General features: G+C 35.2%; 1 long non-coding RNA gene across 3 annotated transcripts; it reads left to right on the top strand.

The window, feature by feature from the left end:
• Positions 1-2,763: 2,763 nt before the first annotated feature.
• Positions 2,764-17,801, top strand: LOC129058309 (uncharacterized). Of its 3 annotated transcripts, none has more exons than XR_008523409.2 (6): positions 5,088-5,382; positions 6,739-6,792; positions 8,123-8,228; positions 9,084-9,325; positions 14,110-14,268; positions 17,628-17,801. It is a non-coding gene; the product is annotated as an uncharacterized LOC129058309 (long non-coding RNA). The 3 variants fall into 3 exon arrangements; XR_010139394.1 differs by lacking the exon at positions 5,088-5,382 and adding an exon at positions 5,800-6,209; XR_008523410.2 differs by lacking the exons at positions 5,088-5,382; positions 14,110-14,268; positions 17,628-17,801 and adding an exon at positions 2,764-2,839 and having other exon boundaries at positions 9,084-9,552.
• Positions 17,802-19,705: the final 1,904 nt, after the last annotated feature.

Below are 19,705 nucleotides of genomic sequence, written 5' to 3'. Positions count from 1 at the left end.
GCACTTACCACGGTGGATTTGCCTTATGGTGACTTTCTTCTAGGAGGGGAGATAAAGGGTTCTGGGTTACAATTCAGTTAGATGAGTGTTTGTTAGAGAAAGCTACCAGAACCTGGGATTAGCCAAGATACCAGAGAGCTAGAGAGGGGGCTTCATTAGCTCCCTCGTGGATATTTAAGCACGTTGCCCAAATTGTCTCCTCCACCTGAACAGCATGGATGACACTGGGGTTCACTGAAGGCGCACACATTGTCCACAGTAGGTGACCAGTGAACTTTTGTCAAGTGAATGAAGAAATGAGTGACTTTAGACCAGGCATAAGGAAGAACTTGGTGACTACAAGAGCGGGGTCCTCGGAGGGAGGACAGAGGAGATGGTGTGGCTCACCCTGTGCCCATTGGATGAGCCTGTGCTTAAGAGCCAGAGGCTGGAGTCACAAGAAGCTCCACTCAGGCCTGGCTTTGCCATTTGCCAGCGGCGTGACTTTGAACAAGTTACTTCACCTCTCTAACCATTGTCTTCCTCATGTGTAAAATGGGGATCATAATACCAGATTGAGCCACATGAAATTGCAAATAGCCAGACATTTTTGACTTAAAAAATGCCACTTGCTATGTTTCAGCCTAATAATACCCGGTTTGCTGGGCTGCTGCGAGGTCAAGCAGGCAAAGGGCTGAGGCAGGCCGGGCCCATGGTGAGTGCTCAGCCAACAGTGGTGGAAGTGAGGGGGTGGCAGTGGGGGGGTGGCATTGGGGGGGTTGCTATAATTAGCAGTCTTTCCTAGAGCCAGAGAGGATTTTGGAAGAGTGGCCCCTGCCTAGGATTCTAGGATGTCTGACTCCCAGATGGTTCCCGGGAGCTGCCCGTGGGTCTACTCACCCCGAGGGTCCACTGGGCAGGACAGGCGTGGGCATTGACCCACGTGACCTTTAGGGTCCACCTGGCCTTGTAGCCCCCATTGTTTGTGATCTTTCTAATCCAAGACTCGGCCTCCTGGACTAGCAGGCTGTGTTCACCATACAGCGTCTCGTATTCCTAGGAAAGGAGGGCAGATGAGAACAAGCCAACGCGGGTCCCACTCCTACACATGGACCCCCACTTTCTGCCTGGGGACCCTGCCCACTTCAGCCCACCCACATGGCCTGCCGTCCCCTGTCCCAGGCCTGCATTTTTGCCGTGAGCTCTTCTGAGGTGAAGTTCAATTCAAACTTGGGCTGTAGGAAGAGTGTGCAGAATACACGGTCGTGGCCCAGACGTCCAGAGAATGTAAAATGGTACAGCCACTGCAGAGAGCAGTATGACAGTTCCTCAAAAAAATTAAAACATACTAGCCATATAATCCAACAATTCCTCTCCTGGTTATATACTCAAAATATTTGAAAGTAATATTTCAAAGTGATATTTGTATACCATGTTCATAGCATCATTCACAGTTACTAAAATGTGGAGAAAACTCTAATGAATGATTGAATTGAAAAATGGTATATACATACAATGGTATATCATTTAGGCTTAAAAAGGAAAGAAATTCTGACATATGCTACCACATTAATGAAACTTGAGCACATTATGCTAAGTGAAATAAGCAAGTCACAGAAAAGATATATACTGGATGATTTCACTCATATGAAGTATTTAGTGTAGTCATCATTATAAAGACATAAGGTAGAACTGTGGTTGCCAGGGCCTAGGCACTGGGGTAGTGGGGTAATGGGTTAATGAGGAATTATTATTTAATGTGCAGAGAGCTTCAGTTTTGCAAGATGGAAAGAGTTATGGAGATTAATCATGGTGATAGTTGCACAATATTAAGATACTTAATACCACTGAACTGTATATTTAATAATGGTAAAGACAGTAAATTTTATGTTATGTGTATTCTTACACAATAAAAACTTGGGGAAAAAATGAAGACAAAATAAAAACTTTTTAAAAAAAATGACATTATATGACTCTGATGTGATGTAATAAAGAAAACACACCATAATCTCTATATATTCTTAGTAAAAATATTCTAAATATTTTCATAAATAAAATATAAAAATTAAAATGGGGCTTATTCTGTGAAACCATTGGTGTAAATTCTTAAAAAAAGCAATAGAGTCATTATAAAAAGTAAAGTGTGGCTAACTTTCCAGATTAAATGAGACAAAAGAAACATTAATGTCTAATGAGACATTAAGTGTCATGATGTCTACAATATGAAAACTTGTCAACAAATGGTAAATATTTGGGTGATGTGTATATAAAAGCCCATTTCAATCTTCATGCATATTTTCCCAGTTTAAATATTTTCAAAATCAGAATTTGGTGGGAAATTTTAAGATATTAAATATCTAGTGCAAAAGCATGAATATTTAAAATACATTTCTATTTGGAATAAGGGCTTAATTACAACATAAATAAAGTGATACTTTAAAAGTGTATCTTATGTATTGCATGCATTTCTGATGGTATCTAATGACAAATAATAAGGTTATATTCTCATCAAGAGTTTTAATTCTATTCAAGTCTTCTCTGAACGGTATCTTGTTGTTCAAAATAAATAAATTGAAAGAACATCCTATAACAGATTATATAAAAAATAAATATAAAATACCTTTTAATATGTATGAATGTTATATATGTGTGTGTGTGTTTGTTTTATATGCATGTATGTGTGTGTATGTATGTGTATGTATATCATATCAGAAAAAAATTTGGTCACATGTTCCGGCAAATGTTTGATTTTGTTGACTAGTGATGGTGTTAAATCATTTTCAGATATTTTATGGCATGTAAATGTTGTTGCCCTGGGGCATCCAACTGATGCTATTGAAATTTCCGAGCTTCAATGAAGGTGTGTTCATCCTGTAGAATTAGCAATTTATTGATTGAATATAGTTGTTAACCACGGGATTATGGACTTGCAATCTAAGCATTTTTTAAAAGGAAGCACATTTTATTAATTTCATTAGTGCCTGATTGGTCTTCTTGATCATGTTAGTGTTTTATTTAGTGGAGGTCTCAATTAAGGAAGAAGGGCTGTGAATGAAATTTTCCTGTCACATATAACATTGTAAAAATAAAAAGTGATAAATAACATTGCATATAATAAAACCTATGACCAGAATACCCCTCTGTCGATGCAAGAATGGAATAATATTGGAGGGCTGAGTAATATTTGAGGGGTGAGATAATATTGGAATATTTAAGAAAAATGCCTAAGAAAGATCCCATCTCTCTTATTGTTTAGTACTCTCCATCTCACAGCACTTCACTGTTGAAACCACAGTATGACCTCATTAAGTGTGGCTATACAGAAGGAAGTCCTCACTTTAAATATTCAAAGTTTTTCTCCATTTTTATTTTATATGAATAGTGTTAATATAGGAGTGGATAATATAGTCCCCTATAATATAATATGGGAGTCTTAATATGGGATCTCTGTTGCCAAAATGAACAAAGTGAACTTCCTGGTCCATGGTTATATGGGAATCATAGCAGACCAAAAAATGGCAGGTGAAGACTATGTAGATAGACCCGAGGGCATCCACAGTAACAAGGGCTGATGTAGAGCTGTCACAGCCCAGGAGACACCATAAATATGTACAATTAATACAAAAATAAGACTAATATAAAAACAGTTTGGGAATTGGCATGAGATATGCCACCAATGACAGCATGGGGTGATATAAGCAGGTATCAACTAAGAGCAAAATCTGGACTAGTGATTTCTAATCAGAGGCTACTGAGGATATCACTGTTACTTGACCCCAATAAGTTCAAATAATTCACATGAGTCTGCTGTGAATCCACTTCATATCTTGGAAATTAGCAATAAAGTACGTATGGAAAATGCTCTTTTGAAAGAACATTTCATCTAACAGAAACTGCATTACTTATGAGTATATAAAAATTATTAAATTAGAATGACTTTTCTGGATTTTAACAAATCCCCATCTCTCTTGTCATAGTGAGGATTTTTAATGGAGAAGAATGACTTACAAGGAAATAAAACAAGGAAGGAATAAAATGAGTTATCTTTATATCTGAATATAGTGTCAGTAAATTTGAGACCACACATAAACAATGTAAAGTGTGTATAAGATAGAGAAAACTATACTAAAGAGATATAAATTATCTCTATGGAAAGATCGAGGTAAATTTTATATGCACACACACACGCACACACACACAAACCACTTGAATAAGATTATTGAATGAACATTCATCAGATGCCACTAACTAGGGGGAACATTATACAAAGTAACCAGGATGTCCAATGTCACTGTATCATTATATATTCTAGAGGTTTGGGAGAAACAAGAGGTTTTAGAATCACATAAGTTTGAAGTGCAAATAAAAGGATGATGAAAGATTGGACTTGAGAAATAGAAAGAATTAGGTCATGGATTGTCTACTAAAATGTTTTCTTAAAAGGGAGGGCTATGATTTGATATGTGTTTTGGTTTGATCGCTCTCTTAGCAGTATGAAAAATTCATGTAAAGGTGGAAGATACATTGAGCAGAGGGATTACTTATGAAATATTTGTAGTAATCTTGGAGATTCAAGATGAAGATCTGCTGAAAGTAAATTGTTAATGGCAGGAATCCATAGGTGAAAAGAAATTTGAAAAATACTTGAGAGTTAAATTGATAGTATTCAGTAAATGGTTGGCCAAGGTTACTGAGGGAAAAAGTGAAGAGACGGACTCATCCTTAAATATATATGTTTATAATTGGGTGAGCACTGGTGCCATGTATAAAGTTAGAAAAAGCAGGGGTGAAGTGGGTTTGAGTCAGGGATCAAAAAGAGGAAATGATGAGCTCAGTTTTTAAGTTGAATTCATTTTCACTAGCACATCAAAGAGGAAATGTCTTACAACAAATATTCTCTTCAGAAACTCAAAAATAGAGATTTGAATGTGCTGGTCAGTGACTTACCTATCTACCATCCTCTTGTGCTTCTAAGCTGTCTGAGGAAGATTAATATTTCATTAATCTTTGAAACACTAAATGACTTAAATGTCACATTATAAGTAGTAGGAAGTAGTAGGTTCTCATGATTTCTTTTTATCTTTTTTTTTTTTTTTTAGATGGTGTCTCACTCTTTTGCCAGACTGGAGTGCAGTGGCACGATCTCGGCTCACTGCAACCTCTGCCTACTGGCTTCAAGCGATTCTCCTGCCTCAGCCTCCCGAGTAGCTGGGACTACAAGCGTGCACCACCACGCCCAGCTAATTTTTGTATTTTTAGTAGAGACGGGGTTTCACCATGTTGGGCAGGATGGTCTCAATCTCTTGACCTCGTGATCTGCCCGCCTTTGCTTCCCAAAGTGCTGTGATTATAGGCATGAGCCACCGCACCCAACCGTGATTTCTTTCTTAATCAAAGAAATAAGTGAGAATGAACTCAAGCTGTCTGATAAACTTTTGTGACATTCCTATACTTTCTGTTTTGTAGAACTTGGGAAAACTTAAAGTTTTAAATTTGCACAGAATGCTTAGACACCTATTAATCTATTTGAGTGAGATATTTATGATTCCCCAGTTATAATATTAAAGGTAAACTCAAGGGAAAACTAGAACCACTCTTCTTTTTAGTCTTTGGCAGCAGGTAGACTTATGAACGCTTATTTATTTGCAAAAAGAAAGTTTGCACTGCTTCCATTATATTAAAACTAATGTAGATATTTATATGATTTGGAGGAATCTAAACATCAGGATTTGGATTCCATTTTAGCTGGGACAAGACATGAAATAAATATTGAAATTATTATAATATCCATCTTTTCTGAGTGGGTTACATTGAGAAAATGCTTTTTCTTTTCATTCATTTCGATTAACTAACAATCTTACCAGAAGTGGAATGTGATAGCAAATACATCAGTATACTCAACTCAAATCTTTAATATTATTCTTTACACAAATAGTTTGTAATGTCAAAAAAATCACTTTCGTGACATGAGCTAAAAAGAATAACAAAAGCACTAAAATGAAAGCCATCATTCCACTGAGTTAGACGGAAATTCATTGAACTCGTTAGGATTCTGTCTGAAATAACTGCACTCCATTTGTTAATAGGCGTGTGAGTTCTTTTATAGGCTGTAAATTTTAAAACTGTTCCACTGACAGTTCAGCATTCACAAAACTAGCTCTAGTTCTATCAACTCACTGCATGAATTGTAAATTTACATTTGGCAAGCAGCAGAAATTACTTTACCTACAGTGAGTATTCTGAAATGTAATTTAAGACATGGTGTTCAGTCTTCTGTTTGTTAATAGCATCTACTGAGAAATAACTTATATTGAGAAGCCAAACAACTGGAATTTATTTCATGCTCTGTAATTTTATGAGAAACAAATGATAATAAACAGACTGATAGCATGACTATATTCACAAAAGCAACTTAGAGATTACAGTCAGTATAAATACTATATTAATAATCATATCTTTTACAGTAAGATGCTTGATGTATATAGAATAAATCCATACTTATTAAAGGTAACATATTAAACTCTCAGAAGAAGAGAGCTTATTTGCAAAGTTTAGATTCTGGAGCTTAACTGCTAGAATTTCAATCATTAGTATTCACCATATTTGTAATATTAAATGCAGACTGTGTTATCTAGCTACAAAAGAAACAGGAACCCTACACATTAGGGTGTTGGTTAATTCTCTTTTCATTACAAATATCTATTTAATTGTACAATATAAAGTTTTAAAGAGCTGCTTATTATTCTCCCCATTTTATAGACGAGAAAACTAACACATTCAGTGATGAAGAAACATGCCTAAGTTTACCAACCAGTAAGTATTAAACTCATGTTATCAAACCAGTTAATTCTCCACAGATGCCAACGATATTTATTCTATTAAGAATTCTGTTCTAAATGTATTACTGTAGAAGAAAAAATATCTTAGGATGATCTAGCAGTCTTATTGGACTCACTAAAAGAAGATTACAGTATCTAACTTTTAAGATAATAGAATCTGAATTGATAATTATAAATGTCATTTCTTTACCTAAAGATATCACCAAAATATGTTTTGGACTCTTAGCTGACTAGACATTAAATGCAGAGTTCGCTTAGGCCCCATGTACTAGAAAATATCATGTCATTCTAGATAGTCATTGTCATTATTATTCTTAGAGTTTACCTAATAGTCGTTTAAAAATATGTAAGCTTGCATTTTTAACCTTCTTTTATTGGAGTTAATAAGTGAGGGTTTGGGATTCATTGCACTGATGTAGCTCTCCTTCTCGGATCATTTGTCAAAACTCTTATGTGTATTTATTACTTATATGTGTAAATGAATATTTCTGTGGCCAGCCAGCCATGGAATACATGTCCAGCCTGTAGGTTCTCTATGGTTGTTTAGTAAATCTTAACACGTTTTTGTTTACCTGTTTGTTTTAGTTTCCTACAGATGCTTTGAATCATGGACTTGCTTATGTTTCACGAATTGAAAGATGAAAATTTTATAGTAAAATATCTGTATTGCTTCCCTATAACAATTATTCTAGACTTTCAAAATGCCTTTTTGTACTTTTCTTATATCTGACTTAATCTTATTTCTTACATCCTCTTCCTTTGGCTTTAATATCTACTTAACCAATATCTTTGATATCTGTTTTTGTTCATGGTAATGAATTCTAGACTTTCAAAATGCCTTTTTGTACTTTTCTTATATCTGACTTAATCTTATTTCTTACATCCTCTTCCTTTGGCTTTAATATCTACTTAACCAATATCTTTGATATCTGTTTTTGTTCATGGTAATGAATGAGTTCTTTAATTTGTATAAATAAAGACTGGTATTTACATGTGTATTGCAAATAAGGAAACAAAGCAAAGCAAATCACAGGATACATTTTAGGGTATTTAAGTTTCAGAGTCAGGGCCAAAGGAAATTTAACCAAAACAGATATAATAAAAATTGGCATATCCTAAGACCATCAATGGTGATATATTTAGTAATACTTACTAAATACTTAACTATGCATACTTATGGGTACAGTACATTTATTATAAAAGATGAACGAAATATCTGAATTTGAAATACATACTATTTAGAAGAGTATTTGTAACCCTATTAAAGATATATTTGCATGATTTGAATGCTTTTCTTATGGCAGGCAGGAATAAAAGCTGTGAATAAAGTCTGAAAAGCATAATGACTGACTCTAACACATACAGGATACTACGTTACAGGACCACAGCAGAGAGGAATGATGGAAGCAGGTATGTGAATGGAACCTGTTGTGGAAGGCACTGGCAACCTCTCTCCATAAAATGAAAATGTGTACCATCTTAAGTGTAGTGGATTGCTGATTACTGAGCAATTACTGTGAATCACTGACTCAGAGCTCAGATTTGGTTGTTGCTGTTATTGTTTGTCTTTTTGTTGTGCATGCTGAAATACTTCCATATCCAACTGCTTTGAGGCAGAAGTAGTAAGCCTTGCTAGTGTGACATATTTTTTTCTATTTGTAAACATTATATTGAAGTATCATAAACCATGCAGAGAGGCACACAAATCATAGGTGTTGTCTTCAATGAATTTTCACCAACTGATGTTTCCATGTAACTAGCATTTAGATTTTTAAAAAGAAAACATAAACAGGACCACAGATAACTGCTTTGCCTTTTTCGGACACTAAACCCTCTAAGGAGAATCCGACTGACTTCTAGCACCATAGACACATTTTACCAGGTTCTGGATTTTATATAAATAAACTTATACAGCATATACTCTTATTTCTACTTCTCTTGTTCAACATGGTGTTTTTCAGTTTCATCCATATTATCTTATATATAATTTCAAATAACTCATTCTCAATGTTCACAATAGAACTTTCTGCAGTATTGGAGTACTTCTATTTCTGACTTGTCATTATTGATGCTGTAATATAACAGTAGCCATTATTCACATACGGGTACTTAGTACTTAAAATATGATTAGTGCAAATGAGCAGATAAGCATTCCAAACAATATACCATTCATTCTTATGTAGAATACTATTTGGGTAGTTTCATGTTTATACTGTTTGGAATTCTATAATTCTGCATTATATTTATATGTCTTTTTGTTTTGAGACGGAGTCTCATTCTGTCATTCAGGCTGGAGTGCAGGATGCGATCTCGGCTCTGAAAGATTCTCCCCGGGGCCTGAAAGCTTAAGGGAATGGATAACTGCCCCCTCCTCAGGCCCAGTCCCAAGGCGCAAGACCACTTGTGCCAGCAGAGTGCGTCAGCGAGATAGCAGAAGCAGGAAGAGAGCTGGATAGCAGAAGCAGGAAGATACATACCCCCTGAAGATCCAGAGGGAGGCTGTCCGGGTACTACGTAGCAGTCACGTCAGACTGGGACACTTCCTGTTTACAGTGGACTATAAAACCCATGCCCCGTCCTCACTTGGGGCTGATGCCCTTTTAGACCCCAGCGCGCTTGCGCCCAGGCGCTCATGAAAACAGCGTGTTGCTCCACATTGCCTCGTGTTGTTTGTTGGCACACTCTCAGGGTTCGAAATGATACAAGAACCTTGCAGGCTCACTGCAACCTCTGCCTCCCAGGTTCAAGTGATTTTCCTGTCTCAGCCTCCCGAGTAGCTGGGATTGCAGGTGTGCACCATCATGCCAAGCTAATTTTGTATTTTTATTAGAGACGGGCTTTCACCATGTTGACCAGGCTGATCTCGAACTCCTGACCTCAGGTGATCTGCCCGCCTTGGCCTCCCAATATGTTGGGATTACAGGCGTGAGCCACCGCACCCGGCCTATTTTTATATTTCTTTTGGGGAAAATATGTATATATTTCCATTAAGTACTTATGTAGCAGTCATATTGCAACTCTCAACTTTAACAGATTCTGTCAAATAATTTTTCTAATTGGTTGCACCAAATTATCCTCTTAACAGCAAGGTATGTATGCTCTATCTATTCACTCCACATTCTCCTTAACTATATTGTCTGTCTCTCAATTTTACATTTTGGTAGATATTCGGTATAGCAATTGTGATTTTTACTTCCATTTTTCTTATTACTCAAGAAAGGGAACATCTTTTCATGCGTTATGAGAATGGCAGTTCACCAATGTCATCTTCCTCCCAAACACTCATAACCCGATGTATCAGAAAAATCCAATTGAGTGGCATTCTAGAAAAAAGCTGAGCAGTACTTTTCACACTTTGAAGGAAATGAAAATCATGAAAAGTCTGAGAATCTGTCACTGTCAAGGGAAGCTTAAGCTGCACGACCACTAAACATAATGTGGTTTGCTGAACAGGAACTTGGACAGAAAAAGTACAGCAAGTAAACACTAAGACATTCTGAATAAGGCATAGACTTTAGTTACAAATAATGTATCCCATCAGTTCATTAATTGTAGTGAATACACCATATTAACTACATATAATACACATATTAACTCGTAATAATACACATATTAACTCATAATATGTCAATAATACGAGAATCTTAGTGTAGGTTATATGGAAATTTTCTGTACTATCATCACAAATTCTCTCTCAATCTACAACTGTCCTAAAATGAAAACTTTAAACATATACACCTAGAATGTATGTTTTTGCATCTCTTTCGACTGTCCAGAATCATGCTCCTAAATCTTAATAAACAACATTAAAATACTAATAAAGATATTGGTCAATCTTAGAGTAGAAATTGAAGTTTCATGTCTACGCATGTTTAAAAGAATGAATTTTTTTTCAAAATTCAGTGTAAAAGGTCACTAAATTCTTAAAGGTGCCTTTTGTAGACTCTGAACGAGAGACTAAAAGGAACATAGATTTCTAAACTGCCTCATAGCACTGATAGCCCATGATTGACTTACTGTGACAAATAGTAAATGAGATTTTTCTTAAAAGACCACAATGCCACTGTGACTAGTTTTTCTGCCCCAAGCACGCAGTAGGTAAAAAAAGCCAAATATGTCGTTTTGAGAAGGAACATCACTTTGATTTTATCAACACATGAGATTAATTTCAGTAGAGCTGATCTCCATGAATATATTTCCCTTCTGACATTGCCAAGGTCAATGGAATTTTAACTTGCTGGTGCGTTTGTACTGGTTACACAGCTTAAGCCTTCATAGAGCAAATATAACTCACCATCTATCAAGTTTGCTTTTTAAAGTTCAAGTTGAATATTTCTATTTCTGGCTCAGCCTTTACATGCTCTGCTGGTTTTTTCTCTGTGCCATATTCCTTGGCTTCTTTTATGTACCTAAGACCTCAGATTATATCGATTAAGGTTTCTTAGTGAACACCAAAAATAAAAAAGGAAAAAGGAAAAAAAGATTATTGGATTTAAAGTGATAATTACTCCTGAGCACTGAGCTTGCAAGCATAAGCTAGGGTTGATGTTTATTGTAATTAGAATTATGTGGTGATGAGAAAATTCAGTGTTATGTGTATATATGTGGAAGAATGGGTAATCTGATGGCCTTTTTAGACCATGTGACTTATGTGATTGTTCCAGGCACATTTTTAAATGAATGACTTCAAGCAATCCACAAAGTAGAATAATGTATACAGATAAAAAATAAAAATATTGAATTTATGCATCTTAAATCATTTGGTTTTAAACTAAATCTGTAAACTCTAGACATTTATCTTTACAGATTTGATCCATTTGAAACACCTTTTAAGTTTTAGCAATTTATCATTTTTCTTAATGAAGATCTCCATCGAAGCTGTTCTTCTAAATTTCCCAATTCTAATACCCCCAGTTAAAGTAAACAACCCTGCATTTTGACAAATGAAAGTTCTGCTGTGTATTTCAAAAAGTAAAACACAACCAAGCGCATCTGCTTGGGTATACTAAGGCATAAATATGATTTTACTTTTAGTGAAAAACTCACCTCTTGTTTAATGAGTGAATTTCTTTTTTAAGTTTAACTTTTATTTTAAGTTCATGGGTACATATGCATTTTTGTTACATAGTTAAACTTGTGTCATGGGGGTCTGTTGTACAGATTATTTTGACACCCAGATATTAAGCCTAGTACCCACCTTTTTTTCTAATCCTCTTCCTCCTCCCACCCTCCAGTGGGAGGCCTCAGTGTCTGTATTTTTCTTTTATTTGTCCGTAAGTTCTCATCGTTTAGCTCCCACTTATAAGTGAGAAGATGCAGTATTTGGTTTTCTGTTCCTGCATTAGTTTGTTAAGGATAATGACCTCCAGCTCCATCCATGTTCCTGCAAAGGACACAAACTTGTTGTTTTTTACGGCTGCATAGTATTCCATGGTGTATATGTACCACATTTTCTTTTTCCAGTTTTCCTTGATAGGCATTTAGGTTGATTCCATGTCTTTGCTATTGTGAATGGTGCTGCAATGAACATACGCATCCATTTCTTTATGATAGAATGATTTACATTCCTTTGGGTATGTACCCAGTAATGGGAATTCTGAGTCAAATGGCGTTTCTGTTTTAGGTTAGGTTTTTAAAGTAATCGCCACACTGTTTCTCATAACGGTTAAACTAATTTATAATCCCACCAACAGTGTATAACCGTTCTTTTTTCTCCACAACCTCACCGGCAACTGTTATTTTTTGACTTTTTAGTAATAGCCATTCTAACTGCTGTGAGATGGTATCTGATTGTTGTTTTGATTTACATTTCTCTAATAATCAGTGATGTTGAGCTTTTTATATATGCTTGTTGGCGGCATGTATGTCTTCCTTTGTAAAATGTCTGTTTATGTTCTTTGTTCACTTTTTAATGGGGTAATTTGTTTTTTCTTGTAAATTTGTCTAAGTTCTTTTGAACTTTGTTTATTTCTGCACAAAGAGGGCAGAAACTCTTTAATTAAATCCCATTTGTCAATTTTTGCTTTTGCTGCAATTGCTTTTTGTGTCTTTGTCATGAAATCTTTGCTATTCCTAAGTCCAGAATGGTATTGCCTAGGTTGTCTTCCAGTGTTTTTATAATTGTGGGTTTTACATTTAAGTCTTTCATCCATCTTGAGTTAATTTTTGTATCTGGTGTAAGGAAAGGATCCAGTTTCAATCTTCTTCATATGGCTAGCCAGTTATCCCAGCGCCATTTGTTGAATAGAGGGTCCTTTTCCCATTACTTGTTTTTGTCAGTTTGTTGAAAATCAGACAGTTGTAGGTGTACAGCCTTGTGTCTGGGCTCTATTCTCTTCCATTGGTCTATGTGTCTGTTTTTGTACCATGATGGGCTTTTCCTTCTTAATTTACATGATAAGCAACTTGCCACCTGGCAACATTTGGAGATGATAATATTTGTATAAACATAAATGTAAAATTTTTAAAATGAGAATTTCACACTATTGAAGAAAATAATATTAAAGAAATTCATCAGGGAAATAATTTGTCTATTTCATGGTTTCTTTCAAAATGTCTAACATCACTTTTTTTATTCTAGTAACAGAGTCTATGTTTATTTTGGGGATAGTTCCTCTCTTACTTGATGTGGTCAAGTGAGGTCTTCAGCATAAGAAACACAGCTGTAGAATTATGAGCCAGGTCAGCCAGTATCTGCCAGCCCCTTGGGGATGGTTTTTGGTTGAGAAAAGGGCATATGACACAAACTGGGACAGTCAGATTTGTTTTACTGAATTGAAAGGACACAGAAAGATGACATTTTCTTTTAAAGATTATTAGGAATAAAGATACATTTTAGCCTAAACCTTCTGATGTTTATTTGTTCCACCATGTAGAAACATCCCTCAAGAGAACGGAGTCTGCCCGTAAGAGCATGGAGCCAAAACACAGACAGGCATATTCCTGAAAATATTTTTGAGTGCTTTTCTCAAGCCTTACCTAAAGCTACTTATAGCTTGACCTTCTCAGTGAGACTCTGAACACTTTGCATTTGGTTCCTGTCCCTTTCATTGAAACATAAGAGAATAATATGTGAAAGCATACATGTATAGCTATTTCCTTGATCTATATTTCCTTTTGATTTCTGGCCAACATTGTTTATAGCAGTTGCAATGGACTGAATGTTTATATGTCCTCAAAATTTATATGTTGAAATCCTAACCCGCAAGGTTTTTAAGAGGTGGGGCCCCTGAGACGTGATTAGGTCCTGAAGGTGGAGTTCTCATAAATGACATTATTTCTCTGATTACAGAGACCCCAGAGAGCTCCTGTGCCCCTTTGTCCATGTGAGAACAGAGTGAGAAGACGGCCATCTGTGAGGAATTGGGTCCTCACCAGACCCAATCTGCCTGAGCCGTGACCTTACACTTTCCAGCCTCCAGAGCCGTGAGAAATAAACTTCTGTTTTCTTGTAAGCCACTCAGTCTGTGGGTTATACTATAGTGGGCTAGCCTGAATTAAAACAGCAGTCCATGATAAATACCACATATAAATTAGGAAAAAGGGGCCGACAATGCTTAAAGCATCTTGCTAAATACACAACCACCTTAAGCTTTTTAGGAAGTCACAACTATGAGAAAAGTCACTTCTAGCATGGGTTTCAGTAAGGTGATTCTGCTTTGTGACAATGGAATCTCTGAAAAAACAGAATTAAAAAAAAAACAAAACCCAAAATTTTTCTACAGATATTCTCCTTTGATTTCTTGTGTATCAGAAAAACACTAATTGGTCTTTTTGGGAATACAATTAAGAAATTAAAATGCATACATGCCAAATCAGTAAAATCTAAAAGAGCAGAATTGAAGAATTTTGCCATTAATCTGCATTTAGCCCTATTTGTCATCCAAAAGAGTAATGACCCTATTTTATCAATGTCAAGTTTTAATGCCTTACTTTTATGGCAGGGGCTCTATTTCTTTCACCTGGTGCACTTTTAAATTTCACAATTAGAGAACAGCATTTATTAGGTTTTAATTAAGTTTGATTAATATGTATGAATATTTTCCTCCTATAATTGGAAGAAATTTATGGAATTTGTTTCAGTAGATGACATGCCAGTCTAATATAAAAATCAGACTTTTAATTTTGAAATTTTGGCACATTTTGCTTTGTGGAATATTCCAGTGGATCAAATAATTTCATGTGGTATATAAGCTTAATGGCATTGGAAACTGCAGGGCCTTGGCTTGTTTTAAATCAGAATTAGAGATGTGCCGACCTGTCACAACTCCTGCGCACAAAGTACACTATAGTTCTTCACACCCTTTTGAGTTCATATCAATCATCTGAAAATAACATTTTTCCCTCAGAATGAGCTGTCACTGTCAATTTGAATAGTGGCCGTTGCGCTGGAATTTATCCAAATTTTCAGCAAGCAATTTGGTTCATTATATCACAAACCAAAAGACTCGCAAAACCATATTTTTTCATACTGTTTTAAAGCAAACACAGTAATATCTCTGCACAGAATTCAGTAATAATTAAGATATTTTAATGCAAATATCTATTTAGATTTCTATTTTTTCCTGTTTTGTTAGTATTTCTGATTCACTTTGCGATATTCAATTAAAAGCCATTTTTCTCAGTTGCAAATGTGTTTGATTCAGTGGTACTCTAGTCCTGGTTATATGTGATTACCAAAATGCAAACAAATTTTTGTGATGTCCTGTTCCTGTTCCTGTTAGAAAACTGTAAAACACTAAATGTTATTCAATAAAGGTCATGCTCAAAGTAAAATAATACTTGTGAAACATACATCTGAATAAAAAGGGTTTTTCTCATTTGAGCACAGTTACCATACTTGGCATTTCATAACAGTCCCGTGATTCTAGGATGTTACTTGTACTGATATGTCACTAACTGTGACACAATCTTTTTCATGGGACCCACAATGTAAAATCAGCTGCATTTTTTTCCTAGAGGAAAACATCTACTGCCCTTCTCTCCTTGGGTTTTTGTTTCATTTTATTTTGAAATGAATACATAAGCTTTTGTATTTCAGGAGATAAATTATTTATTTTTTCAACCACAGAGATTTCCATTTGTATAAGCTATCAATTCCAATTAAGTTTGTATTATTAACTCAAATAAGCTTTATAAACTTTTATATAAGACCTATTCATAGAGGATTACTGCAATGAAATCAAAGAAACTTTGCAGAAAACATATTTCATAATTTCCAACAAAATTAATACCTGAGAAAATATTGTTGATGTAGAAAATATGAAGTCCGAATTGGGGCATTCAATTTTGATTCCTAGGTTTCAAATTACTTTGCCACTTTGAGTTTACTTTATGTTATATATTAGATAACATGAGGCTAAAACACTAAACTGCCTATATCACTAGGAAGTTGTAAAAGTAACACAAAGTAACAGGTGTAAAAGGAATTTGAGGCATTGGAAGTGTCACACTGCAGGAAGTACAGAGACATCACCTGTTACAATGATGCTAGAAAATCCAACTTAATTTTACCTACGTTTTTAAATGATGTCTGAAAACACCTTTTGCAGCACATTTACTTCCATCTTTTAACAAAACCTAAAACCTCAGAATTTATTTGTTGGTTCTCCTGTCTAACCAATCAATTCTTGGTAGTCACTCTTCCACCCTTTCTATTTTGCCCTAGGAAGTCTGCATTCTCATACTGAACAAAATTTTTGGTCTTGAACATTTGCAGTTATTTCTTTGATCCTGTGTTCTTCTCTGGGGATAACTTCTCTTTCAGTCATAGACAGTGTGCTTCCCATTCCCCTAATTCATAAACATGGTGTTATGGATCATGATGTTATTAATTCACTTTCATTTGCAAATTATTGATCTGACACTACCAATAAAATTACTTCATGAGATGTAATGGCACTTTAGCATGACTTTCTATTTTCATTACCTCTATTTATGCCCAGGATTACATCAATATCTTGTTCATTTTCTTTGTAATTAGATGTGTTTTGCCATATATGTCAATGACTACTGATTTCCTACTGATTTTTTATTTTTCTTCTAACAGTTTCCATTTCTTGGGCTTCTGTGATGCTAGTGTTCGTCAGTTTTGTTGTAAGTGTTAGAAAGAGAACATATATAACCAGGAAGCTGATTAGAAAAATGATTATAAGGGCATGATCATGGCAGGCGATTAGCTCTTCTATGATAGGGGATGTTAAAATTATTATTTTTAATTCCCAAATTTCAATGAATTTTATGTATATTAGGTTTCACTCACTTACATGGGAAAATAACACTTTGATCACATCACCCTGAACTATTCTTTGATTCAAAGATTTTAAATTCTAACACTCATAGTCATCCCCAACAGCCTAATTATTGCAATATCTATATCCAATATTTGTATAAAGTACTCCCATTCCTTCAGTCTTAACTTCAGCATTTAAACCATCTCATATTTTTTCAGAACTTAAGCAGCAAAATGAATGTTCTGTCCTTCCGTTGACTGTATGGTGGATCATTTAAAAAAATACATTATATTCTCTTTTTATTGTTGTTACTATTATTATTATTATTGCCATATTAGTGGGTGTGAAGTGGTATCTTACTGAGATTTTGATTTGTATTTCCCCAGTGACTAATGATGTTGAGCACCTTTTAGCCATTTGTACATCTCTTTGGAGAAACAGCTATCCAAGATTTTATTCCCATTTAAAAAATTTGGTTCTTTGTCTTTGGTTGTCAAGTTTTAAGAATTCTTATATATTCTGGATAGTAGATTTTTATGAGACCTTTGATTTGCAAATATTTTCTTCTTTTCTGCAGTCGATGAAAATGTGCTGAAATTGGAATCCTCAAACATTGCTGGTGAAAATGTAAAATACAGCTGCTATGGAAAGTAGTTTGTTGGTGTCTCAAAAAGTTGAACATAAAATTATTATTATGAGCCAGTGATTTCACTCTTGGGTATATTCTCAAAAGAATTAAAAGCAAGCATGCAAACAAATACTTGTGCGTGAATGTTCATTGCAGCAGTCTTCACAGTAGCCAAAAGGTGGAAACATAACAAGTGTTCATCAGAAGATAATAAATAAATGAAATAGAATGGATTCATACAAATATTATTCAGTCATTAAAAATGAATAAAGTAGTTATATATGCTATAACTAGGGGAACCTCAAAAGCATTATCTAAGTGAAAGAAGCCAGACACAACAATCACATATTATATAATTCCATTTATATGCAGCTTCTAGAATAGATAAATACATGGAGACTGAAAGCAGACTAGTGGTTATTGGGGCTTGGAGAAGGGGGATGGGATTGATTGCCTAATGAGTATGGGATTTCTTTTAGAATGATGTAAACACCTTAGAACTAAATAGGGGAGATGGTTGCACAACATTGTAAATGGACTTAATACAGCTGAATTGTACACTTTAAAAAGGTTAATGGTTAAATTGATGTTATATGAATTTTATCTCAATTTAAAATTTAAATATTATAAAATTTTGTAAAATGTCTTAAAATTCTTTCCTTCTAACTACAGTACTATCTTTGGGTATCCAGTGAGATCTCCTTGTGCTTCCACTCTTCACTGATGATATTTTTTTCATCGTATGTAAGACTTTCATTTCTTTAGCCACCTTTCATACCATTTCTCTGTTTCCAGCAAGAAATGTCTCATTCTTTTCCAAAGTTACAGTTTTTACATATGTTGGCTTCGTAACCCCTTCCAGGTCCTGCTTCATCAATTAAACCTACTCTTCCTCTTTTCTGTATATGTGCCATCCACATTTTGTCCTTTCTTCTGGATCTACACATTTAACTTGATTGATTTAATATTGGTACCTTCCTTTACCTTCATTCCATATGAAAACATCTACCTTTCTTTCTTTAAATCTTAACAGCACTTATTCTGAATGAGGGAGATGAAATACAGCTAAGGCACTAGGATTGTCTATTGTATTCGAGAAAGGGTGAGAAAAATATAGCCTGTGGGCCAAATATGGCCCAACATCTACTTTGTAATTAACATTTTTGGGAACAAGTCACACTTATTCACTTATATATTGTCTGTACTTACTCGTATTACAATGGCAGTGTTGAGTAGTGGACACAGAGACAATATTGCCCACAAAACCTAAAATATTTACTATTTGGCCCTTATAGGAAAAATAATTCAGTTTCCTATATTGAAATATCAATAGATTTCAGAATTCTATGTTAGAGTAGCAATAGGTATTTTAAGAGAGAAAGCTCCAAATCTCTGAATTTACATGATAGAAATGTATTCTCATCTAAATTCTATGAAATAGCAATATGGATTCAGGAAACAAGCTTGCAGATGCCTTCCAAAAGTGCCTGGACTTTAACTGGCACGTGGTCCAAAAAAAAAAGTGAATAATTACATTGAACTTTTTCTATTTTTCTTTCTTCTTTAATAGAATATACCTGTAATTATTATATATTGCTTCCACCAATGCCACCTTCTTTTTATGCTTCTACTACTGCGCAATCATGCCTCTTCAGGGGTGCAGGGTACCAGTAACTTCTTGGAAGTTTTCTCTCGTTAGAGACCTTTCCTCCCAGTTCCAGAGATACCTGCAGCAGGCTTTGAAAATCCTCCTGGAGCTCTGGATCTTAGCTCTGGAGAGGGCCTCTTCAAACTGTTTGGATTCAGACAATATCAATTCCTGGTGTTTCCTGGATCTGGCTAAAATGACAACAGTGACATAATGCCAAGTTCTGCTGAAAGGTAAATTGAGTAGACTAAGAGTCTCCTATCTCAATCCAGAGTTGGTTTGGGGGCTTGGACTGGGCAGGTCTTGCAGTAAGAGAATGAATATCGTCAGTGCTTCTAGAGATGGGAGAACACAACACTTCAGACAAACTTCCATTCTC

This window comes from Pongo abelii, chromosome 2, assembly GCF_028885655.2.
Source record: "Pongo abelii isolate AG06213 chromosome 2, NHGRI_mPonAbe1-v2.0_pri, whole genome shotgun sequence".
Classification (NCBI taxonomy): Eukaryota; Metazoa; Chordata; class Mammalia; order Primates; family Hominidae; genus Pongo; species Pongo abelii.
The sequence above is the reverse complement of the archived record's forward strand: the minus strand, read 5'-3'. Positions and strand labels throughout refer to the sequence as shown.